This window comes from Schistocerca serialis, chromosome 2 (genome assembly GCF_023864345.2).
Source record: "Schistocerca serialis cubense isolate TAMUIC-IGC-003099 chromosome 2, iqSchSeri2.2, whole genome shotgun sequence".
NCBI lineage: Eukaryota > Metazoa > Arthropoda > Insecta > Orthoptera > Acrididae > Schistocerca > Schistocerca serialis.
The window spans coordinates 1,157,154,927-1,157,165,725 of record NC_064639.1 but is presented as its reverse complement, the minus strand read 5'-3'; the positions used below and the strand labels follow the sequence as shown (position 1 = coordinate 1,157,165,725).

Here is a 10,799-nt window from a genome sequence, read left to right as displayed (position 1 = left end):
AACGTGGAGGGCAAAAATCGTAGAGGGAGACCAAGAGATGAATACACTAAGCAGATTCAGAAGGATGTAGGCTGCAGTAGGTACTGGGAGATGAAGAAGCTTGCACAGGATAGAGTAGCATGGAGAGCTGCATCAAACCAGTCTCAGGACTGTTGACCACAACAACAAACAAACAACTACGAAAAAGTGTGACTGAATCATCAGGACACATTCCTCGCTCACGGCAGAAGATCAAAAGTAACCGGGCACACCTAAGCGAAGTTGACTACCAACTGTCACTAGATTCAGACCCGCAAGTGTAAAAGAAGGTGGGGAGTATTGTCAGTAGACAAGAAGTAACAGCAGGATGGGTCTGTCAGAAGACGTCATTGAAGAAGAATCTACCTTGGTTATGTTCAAACCAGTGGCAACAATACTGATATTAGTAGATATCTGCTACAGTTTTGAACACTACCGAGGTAGATTCTTCCTACACGTCGGTCAGGGGCCAAGGTGGCCTAGTAAAACGCTGAAACTGGTTGTCAAATAAAATGAGGTTGAAAACTGACGGCTGAAAGGTACTTCATTTGACATCCTGTACCGAACAGCTGAGTCCCGCAACCATTTCTAAAAAGATAGAAATACAGAGTCAGTCAGAAGGTGGTTCGATTAATGCTTTACCAAGCACATTTGTGTGAGCTGCAGGGTGTTCATGTAGATGTGGCTGTTGCTGTAAATAACGAGGCAGACACCGAATAGTTGTTTGAAACTAAATGACCGTTACTTGAACTTCAAACTCATCCAATATACACTACTGGACATTAATTGCTACACCACGAAGTTGACGTGGTACAGACGCGAAATTTAACCGACAGGAAGAAGATGCTGTGATTTGCAAATGATTAGTTTTTCACATCGTTCACGTGGTGACATGAGGAAACTTTGCAACCGATTTCCCATACACAAACAGCAGTTGACCGGCGTTGCCTGTTGTGATGCCTCGTGTAAGGAGGAGAAATGCGTACCATCACGCTTCCGACTTTGATAAAGGTCGGCTTGTAGCCTATCGCGATTGCGGTTTATCGTATCGCGACATTGCTGCTCGCGTTGGTCGAGATCCAATGACTGTTAGCAGAATATGGAATCGGTGGGTTCAGGAGGATAATATGGAACCCCATGCTGGATCACTAGCAGTCGAGATGCAGGCATCTTATCCGCATGACTGTAACGGATCGTGCAGCCACGTCTCGATCCCTGACTCAACAGATGGGGACATTTGCAAGACAACAACCATCTGCACGAACAGTTCGACGAGTTTTGCAGCAGCATGGCCTATCAGCTCGGAGACCATGGCTGCGGTTACCCTTGACGCTGCAACACAGACAGGAGTGCCTGCGATGGTGTACTCAACGACGAACCTGGGTGCACGAATGGCAAAACGTCATTTTTTCGGATGAATCCAGGTTCTGTTTACAGCATCAGGATGTTCGCATCCGTGTTTCGCGACATCGCGGTGAACGCACACTGGAAGCGTGTATTCGTCATCGCCATACTGGCGTATCACCCGGCGTGATGGTATGGGGTGCCATTGGGTACACTACTCGGTCACCTCTGGTTCGCACTGACGGCACTTTGAACAGTGGATGTTACATTTCAGATGTGTTACGACTCGTGGCTCTACCCTTCATTCGATCCCTGCGAAACCCTACATTTCAGCAGGATAATGCACGACCGCATGTTGCAGGTCCTGTACGTGTCTTTCTGGATAGAGAAAATGTTCGACTGCTGCCCTGTCCAGCACATTGTGCATATCTCTCACCAATTGAAAACGTGTGGTCAATGGTGTCCGAGCAACTGGCTCGTGACAATACGCCAGTGACTACTCATGATGAACTGTGGTATCGTGTTGAAGCTGCATGGGCAGCTGTACTTGTACACGCCATCCAGCTCTGTTTGACTCAATGCCCAGGCGTATCAAGGCCGTTATTACGGCCAGAGGTGGTTGTTCTGGGTACTGATTTCTCAGGACCTATACACCCAAATTGCGTGAAAATCCAATCACATGTCAGTTCTAGTATAATATATTTGTCCAGTGAATACCCGTTTATCATCTGCATTTCTTCTTGGTGTAGCAATGTTAATGGCCAGTAGTGTTCGGTGTGCTATACGAAGTGTTCATAGCTGCGCTGAGAAATTATTCACAACGGACGAGTGTTCGCTGTGTGAGTGACAAGATGCTACACAGCCCCGAGACCAGCTAGGGGTTTCGAGACGTAGTGGCGTCGCTATGTAAGGATCGCGGGCTTGGCGGTGTTACGGCCGACGTTTTTCCGGCCCTCGACGTCTCGGCGTGTTATTTCCAGTGACGCGCTGCTGAATGTTTCATGGTGCCGCCCGCCTTTCGTTTACACACGAGACGAGCAGCTGTCGACGTCAGCGGCGAGGGCGGCTTTTTCAGAGCCGTGAGGTCCGCTCCTCGGCTCGCCCCTGCCGTGCTGCCCGCCTGGGCTCACGGCAGGTTTTGTTGGGCCCTCGGCCGTCACGCAATCACCGGGCAGGCGGGCCCCAGACGCGGTTCGGCTGTCCGCGCGTCGCCCGCGGCGGAGGAAGCGGCCGTAAGAAGGGGGCCGCACCCCGCCTCGGAATGAGCTGTGTACGGGCCCGTTCCGTTACCGGAGAAAGGCCTAATTAGGATTTAACAAAATAAATAAGGCGTCCGGCGCCCGCCTAGCCCCCTACGAGTCCTCGCCCCGTTGTATACGGCGCCACTAAATACTCGGTAACGGGTCTTTCTATCGCCCGCGGACATGACGGCTGCTCCAGATTTGGTCCATTGTTCTCACATGACTCTCGTCTGTGTGAAGCGCTTCGTTATCGCCGCAGTACCAGCGAGGATATATTTAGTCATCCAGAGGCGCACTCCGGAATGACAACTAAATTTGTAAGACTCGCCCGTGCGGCTGATACTTCAGTCTCTTAATTCCTCCCCTGGACTCAGGAACTTTCACACATCTTTAGCCATGTATCACCTACTACTGGATAGGACCTTTTGTAGATTGATTCATATTTTTACAGGGTGGTCCATTGATAGTGACCGGGCCAAATATCTCACGAAATAAGCATCAAACGAAAAACTACAAAGAACGAAACTCGTGTAGCTTGAAGGGGGAAACAAGATGGCGCTATGGTTGGCCCGCTACATGGCACTGCCCATATGTCAAACGGATATCAACTGCGTTTTTTTTTTTAAATAAGAGCCCCCATTTTTATTACATATTCGTGTAGTACGTAAAGAAATATGAATGTTTTAGTTGGACCACTTTTCATGCTTTGTGATAGATGGAGCTGTAATAGTCACAAACGTATAAGTACGTGGTATCAGGTAACGTTCCGCCAATGCGGAATGGACCGTTTAACAAATGCGGAAAAGGTCGATGTCCTGTTGGTGTATGGCTATTGTGATCAAAATGCCCAACGGGCGTGTGTTATATATGCTGTTCAGTATCCTGGACGACATCATCCAAGTGTCCGGACCGTTCGCCGGATAGTTACGTTATTTAAGGAAACAGGAAGTGTTCAGCCACATGTGGAACGTCAACCACGACCTGAAACAAATGATGATGCCCAAGTAGGTGTTTTAGCTGCTCTAGCGGCTAATCCGCACATCAGTAGCAGACAAATTGCGCGAGAATCGGGAATCTCAAAAACGTCGGTGTTGAGAATGCTACATCAACATCGATTGCACCCGTACTATATTCCTATGCAACAGGAATTGCATGGCGTCGGCTTTGAAAGTCGTGTACAGTTCTGCCACTGAGCACAAGAGAAATTACGGGACGATGACAGATTTTTTGCACGCGTTCTGTTCAGCGACGAAGCGTCATTCACCAACAGCGGTAACGTAAACTGGCATAATGTGCACTATTGGGCAACGGAAAAACCACGATGGCTGCGACAAGTGGAACATCATCGACCTTGGCGGGTTCATGTATGGTGCGGCATTATGCGAGGAAGGATAATTGGCCCCCATTTTATCGACGGCAATCTAAATGGTGCAGTATATGCTGATTTCCTACGTAATGTTCTACCGATGTTACTACAAGATGTTTCACTGCATGACAGAATGGCGATGTACTTCCAACATGATGGATGTCCGGCATATAGCTCGCGTGCGGTTGAAGCGGTATTGAATAGCATATTTCATGACAGGTGGATTGGTCGTCGAAGCACCATACCATGACCCGCACCTTCATCGGATCTGACGTCCCCAGATTTCTTTCTGTGGCGAAAGTTGAAGGACATTTGCTATCGTGATCCACCGACAACGCCTGACAACATGCGTCAACGCATTGTCAATGCAAGTGCGAACATTACGGAAGGAGAACTACTGGCTGTTAAGAGGAATGTCGTTACACGTATTGCCAAATGAATTGAGGATGACGGACATCATTTTGAGCATTTATTGCATTAATGTGGTATTCACATGTAATCACGCTGTAACAGCATGCGTTCTCAGAAATGATAAATTCACAAACGTACCTGTATCACATTGGAACAACCGAAATAAAATGTTCAAACATACCTATGTTCTGTGTTTTAATTTAAGAAACGTACCTATTACCAACTGTTCGTTTAAAATTGTGAGCCATATGTTTGTGACTATTACAGCGCCATATATCACAAAGCGAAAAAAGTGGTCCTACTAAAACATTCATATTTCTTTACGTACTACACAAATGTGTAATAAAAAATGTGGGTTCCTATAAAAAAAACGCATTGATATCCGTTTGACCTATGGCAGCGCCATCTAGAGAGCCAACCATAGCTCCATCTGGTTTCCCCCTTCAAGCTAGACAAGTTTCGTGCCTTGCAGTTTTTTCGTTTGGCGTTTATTTCGTGAGATATATCTAATATCTGTATATCTAAGAATGTGTGTTAGAGCGTTTTTGTGGTCCAGTCGTAGGAATATTTATTTAATTTCAAGTTATTTAAATGTAAATCCAGTATTTCGTATATGTTTCAATATATTTGTGAGTGTGTGTTGGCTTGCAGACATGGCGGAAGCGCTCTAGCCAATCACAGCGCTCGTTACTACGGTAGGAGACTATCGAAGTCAATAGAGAGACTGTGTGGAAGTGGGGAAGTAGCATCGGGTGGCACAGGACATGGGGCAGTCCGGAATGGCAAGGCGCGAGGGACGGTCGCAGGAAATACTTGGAGAGTGTTGAGCAGTTTGTGTGTGGTCGTGGGAGATAGAAATATTTCGTAGTGCCTTCTTGTGCACTTGTGAGACTTCCGTGGCTTCTGCAGTGAAGACGTAGTATGCGTTTACAAGTGAATATCTCTTGAGCGATGTTGTTGTTCATAGCTTACTGCATTTATTGTTTCCATATTATTCAACTTATATTTTATTTAATTGCTGGCCATCGAAGCCAATAAGTGATTTGCAGTAATAAACGGCGTTCTTAAAGGTACTTCTGCTATCGTACTCATCATTTAAAGTCGTTGAAAATAGTACCTGCAGATCTTACTTAATTGCAATCTTTCATTTATAAATTTCTATTTTATACTCAAAATTCGCAATTGCCAACTGATAGGAATCTTCGACCATTCGATTTATGTTTATATTCATATTGTATACTGTAGACTCAGCAGTATTTGGCTTGCAATGCGGCAACTACGTATCCCAGCCCTTAGAAAACGAAACCAGCAGAAACTTTTGATATTTCCACTCTCTCAGGCTACGTAGTTGAGGGCCACTATTAATTTTTTTTTTTAAAGCTCTCACCCTGATAGAGGCCTTCAAATGTACTCTTTACACCTATCCGATTTGTACTTAAAAGCGGAGTTCCCACAGTACTCTTAAAGGTATCACTCTTGGTTTTAATTTCACCGAAGTTTGTTTTCACTTTTCTGTATGCTGAGTCGATTCTTCCGAGAATCACTTCTTTTTCGATTTCTGTACTCTCTTCATGCACCCACTTCACATTAGCTTTCCTGCACTTCTGATTTATTTCACTCCTAAGTCACTTGTATCTCTCTTTTTCCGGAATTTTCCTGAATCTTTTTGTCCTTCCTCCTTTAATCGATCAACTGAAGTACTTCTTCTGTTACCTGTAGTTTCTTCGCAACTACCTTCTTTGTACCTAAGTTTTTCTTTCCAACTTTTGTGTTTGCCTCTTCAACTAATCTGCCTACTGTGCTATTCCTTGTCGTAGAATCTATAGCCTTAGAGAACTTCAAGCGTATCTCTCCTTAGCAATTCCACATCCCGCATCTTTGCCAATTAGTTCTTCCTGAGTAGTTTCTTTAACTTCATCCTATTGTTAGTCAATAGAGTACTTTGTGATGTGAGTATATATCTGATCTTTGGTATGCCCTACATCCAGAATCTGATTTCTGAATCTCTGCCTGACCATGATTTATTCTAACTGAAATCGTCTAGTATCTCCCGGTCTTTCCAAGTATACCTCTCCCTCTTGTAATTCATGAATAGTGTATTCGCTATTACCATCTGAAGTTTAATGCATACTATTCTTTCTCCTTGCTCATTCCTAGTACCAAGCCCATATTATTCTGTAACCTTTCTTCTATTGCTTCTCCTAAAACCGAATTCCAGTCCTCCATGACAATTAGGTTTTCATCTTCTCTTACGTACTGAATTTCCCGTTCAGTATCCTCATATACTTTTTCTTTTTCTCCATCTTAGGTTTGCGATGTCGGCATGTTATCTGAACTATCGCTGTCGATGTCGGTTTGCTGTCGATTCTGATGAGATTCTGAACTGTTCGCAGTAACTCACTCATTGTCCTTCCTTCCTGTTGTTAACGAATTCTACTCCCGTTACACAAATTAATGCTGATATTACCCTACATGCATCTGACCAAAAATCCTTGTCTTCTTTCCAGTTCACTCCACTGAACTTAGAAAACAAATTCCTTGAAATCAGGAAGCAATCGACCCAGGTAATCAAGGAATAAGGTGAGCATCGACTTTCGGTGAACAGCACAGAAATTGGAGCACCATTCCACTGCGTTGCTTTTCGTCAGACATGCTGCCCCATATACAGTATACATTCTCCGATGGATACTTTCCTATGTTTGTCCTTCAGCAGCCAAGAAAAGAATAACAGCACTTTGGTCTTATTTGGATGCATTTCGTTATAACGTCGCCATAGTTCACGTTTCCGTATTTACCGTACGCACGCCGGAGAGACACGAATGACACACATTTCTGTGCTTATATATCCGCATTGGATTAGCGCAACGTTGCATATATACTACATCAGTACTCTTGTACTGTGTACGGTGGGCTTTGATGATTGACAAGATTTAGTAAACGTTCTCAGTGTTTTATTCGATGCGGTAATAAAATTTACAGAGATCACAGCTACGTGACTTTTTACAATCTACTTTGCCGTATTTTCCACTCACTTCAAGGAACGTCAGATTTAGTTTGAAAAATACTACAGCTTGGACTGGAAAGCAATCTACTTGATTATTCAAGAGAAACGCATAATCAAGACCATTCTGATTCGAACGGCATATTTATGTTTTGGAAGCAGCAGATGTTGTTGGGCAATTGTTTGCGCGTGCAAATATATTCCCAACTTTTCTACAGGTTACGTCTAAGACGTTTGCTAGCATTCATGGCTTTCGAGCTCTACGTTACTTATAACGGGTACATTAAGTGTACAGCGGTTTACGCGGCATTTAAATGCGCATTTAAATGACGTGACCTGAATATTTAGAGCGATAATAATTTGCTGAATGCTCTTTCATAGAAAGAGAACGCGAGCTGTAATTGGCTTCATATTGTGTTAATAGAGGGCATTAAATTGCAGTAGATTACGCTACATCGGCGGCGGAGACCGATCGTGAGTGGAGGTGGAGTACACAGTTTGCCAACAGGCGTTTGAATATTTCCTAGAGAATTGTTCTCCCGGCAGGCAAGTAGCAGGACACAATACTGCCACGACGGTTAAAACAGATTTTTAGGCTTGATTCGGACTCAGCTTTCTAATGGCGGTAAGCTTTTTCAGGGTCTCGATACATGGCCGAGTGAAACTAAACACATCGAAAAAAAGATATCGTCACGTATCTTCCTTGGTTATGTTGCATTCTGATTAGAAATATCACTAGCTATTGTTCTTCCCTCACATCTGAGTTGTTCGTAATAGGATGTAGGAGTGTTGAAGATAAGGTTATGCTGGGAAATAATTGTTAAGCAAATAATCCGATACGTCGTACCGTTTCCGATTTAAACAGCAACGAAGTTAGCCAATAAGGTCACTACGCCCGCAAATTCAAGCAGCCTGCCAGAGACACTGTTGCCAAAAGTGTTTTTCGGTTGGTTTCCTCAAACTGAACAAACGTAGCTTTTGCTCACTTACCTCAAATTTATCACTTCTGGAAAAGAAACATTGGAATTGGTAATGAGCACTTAAACAAGTGGTTCTCACGGACCCCCAGATGCCTTTGCATCAACCGACTTTAGTGCATGAATTTGTTCACGCAACGACCTAACGTCAGTGCTAACTAAATCGGAAAGGCCACAGTGTATTGATTTTTTTTCTTAACAATTATATCTCAGCACAATGTACCGTGCAACACCCTCACCAGCTTTTCAAAATCGAAGACCTTGTATTACTTTTGTATAATATAAATAACTTAGGTGCGTATTTTTTATACTTTTGTTATTTTATTTTTATTCCTTCTTGATTTACGTGAAGCTCTGCGTATGTTTCGTTACAGTTCTTACCCCTGACTCTATTGATGAAGTCAAATGGGGCGAATTAGATGATCCCAAATGATAACAGCCTGACGTAGGAAAATGATTTCCTTATAGAAACAGAATATTGGCAGGTGAACGTTTACTAACAAGATACTGCACTGCATATTATTCGCAGGAAATGATCGGCGTGCGGTTGGCGTTCAACGATTCACCGTATATTAGCTGTTTGAAAGAGTCATAGGTTAGTTTACAGCGCCTATGCAATGTCGGTTGGGGCTGGCTTCAATTCAGTTTCAAAGGACCATGCCATGTTTTTAAGTCAGTACATATATGCGTGACGATCTCTCTCTTCCATCTACACAAATTTATGATGGTATGTCTGTTACCCAATAGTCCGTCAGCATGCCATTCCATTTTAATAACCCATATTACTATTATCTCCTTCATAAACCCCTCTTTCCTTTTATTTTCCAGTACGTTCACATTATTAACATTCATCTGTATTTACACTACGTCACGTCTATAACCTCGATGGCTCTGGGATCCCTGCAGCGTGGTTTACAAGCGTTTCTATTGCCGCCATCTGAATTATTCACGCGCTTGTGGTGATCGGAGCGTGCGCTAAGCTAACACACTTCAGTTACTTCTGTTTGCTTTATTACTTACGCTTACGCGAGCACCTTCCCTTGGGGACCGCTAGAACCCTCACAGAAATAAACCGTGAAGCATAATTTACGACGCTTCGCTCTCGCCCCTGTTTGCAGCCTGTATTTCTACTCGTACCTCCACTATTATCTGCACGCCGTCTCATAAAAGTGTTCTTCACGTGTGTTTTACGAGTAATTTTTAAGCGAAAATCGCTAATACATCGACGTAACTAGGCTTCTTGCGACATCGTTGACCTAACGTGTGTTCTACGTGTAATTTTTAATCGAAAATCATAATAACATCGACATAAATAGGTTTCTTGTGACATCGTTGACCTCAAACTCTCCGTCTATGTTATGCAATTATTAGCTAACTAATTTTTAAAGTACTAAAAAGTTTCGGAGTACAACTAAGCAAAGTAATATCTGAGCCTTTAGCGAACAAAGGCTGGAAGAAGGTTTTTGATAGAGTCAACTGGTGTATTCTGCTGAGAATTTTTTTAAAAAATTGTGGGTACAGACTGGAAAGATAGAAGATTGGTAAAGGATATGTATACAAAGTAAAAAGTGACAGAGTAGCGAATGAGAAAACGGAAGAGATGAACATTGCTCGCTGTCACCCAAGCTATTCAACATACAAGGCTAAGAACCGAGAGCCAAGGCATCGGAGGATGCAAGAGGTATTGAAATTTCAGGTTAGGAAATGAAGACTATAAAATACATGTATGACGAAGCGATGCTGGTGGCATCAGAAGAGGAGCTACAGAACATGTTGAAGAGTATTGCAAGAAATGGCTCTGAGCACTATGGGACTTAACATCTGAAGTCATCAGTCTCCTAGAACTTAGAACTACTTAAACCTAACTAACCTAAGGACATCACACACATCCATGCCCGAGGCAGGATTCGAACCTGCGACCGCAGCGGTCGCGCGGTTCCAGACTGAAGCGCCTAGAACCACTCGGCCACACAGGCCGGCAGAGTCTTGCAAAAAGGGGCAATGAGTATGGACTGAAGACGATAAAGAAAAGACGAAAGTGATGACAATAAGCAAGAAGGAAGCTCCAGTTAACATATTCCTAGACAGAAAAAAGATACAAGTAAATTCCTTTCTGTAGTACCTGGGAAGTTTAATGACATGAAATGGGAGCTGTGCAGACTCCTGAGTAGGATATCTATGGGAAAAACAGGATTAGAAAAGGTGACACAGTTACTTACATTTAGAAGAATTTGTATGGATCTGACGGAAAGATTTGCTAAATACTATGTCTGGAGTGTTGTGTTATATAGCAGTGAATGATGGATAGTTAAAAAGAAAGAAGAAAGATATTCAGAAAGTTTTAAAATGTGACTATGGAGAAGAATGCTTAAGATGAAGTGGACTGAGAGACTTATGAATGTAGAAGCAATGAAGAATGTAGGGGAAAAAAGAAGATCATT

At 43.3% G+C, this 10,799-nt stretch overlaps 1 non-coding gene across 1 annotated transcript; it reads right to left on the bottom strand.

Annotated features, from left to right (window-relative positions):
• Positions 1–10,250: 10,250 nt before the first annotated feature.
• On the bottom strand, positions 10,251–10,334 carry Trnas-gga (transfer RNA serine (anticodon GGA)). Its single transcript is given in 2 exon segments — positions 10,251–10,285; positions 10,295–10,334. It is a non-coding gene; the product is annotated as a tRNA-Ser (tRNA).
• Between the last annotated feature and the right edge of the window lie 465 nt (positions 10,335–10,799).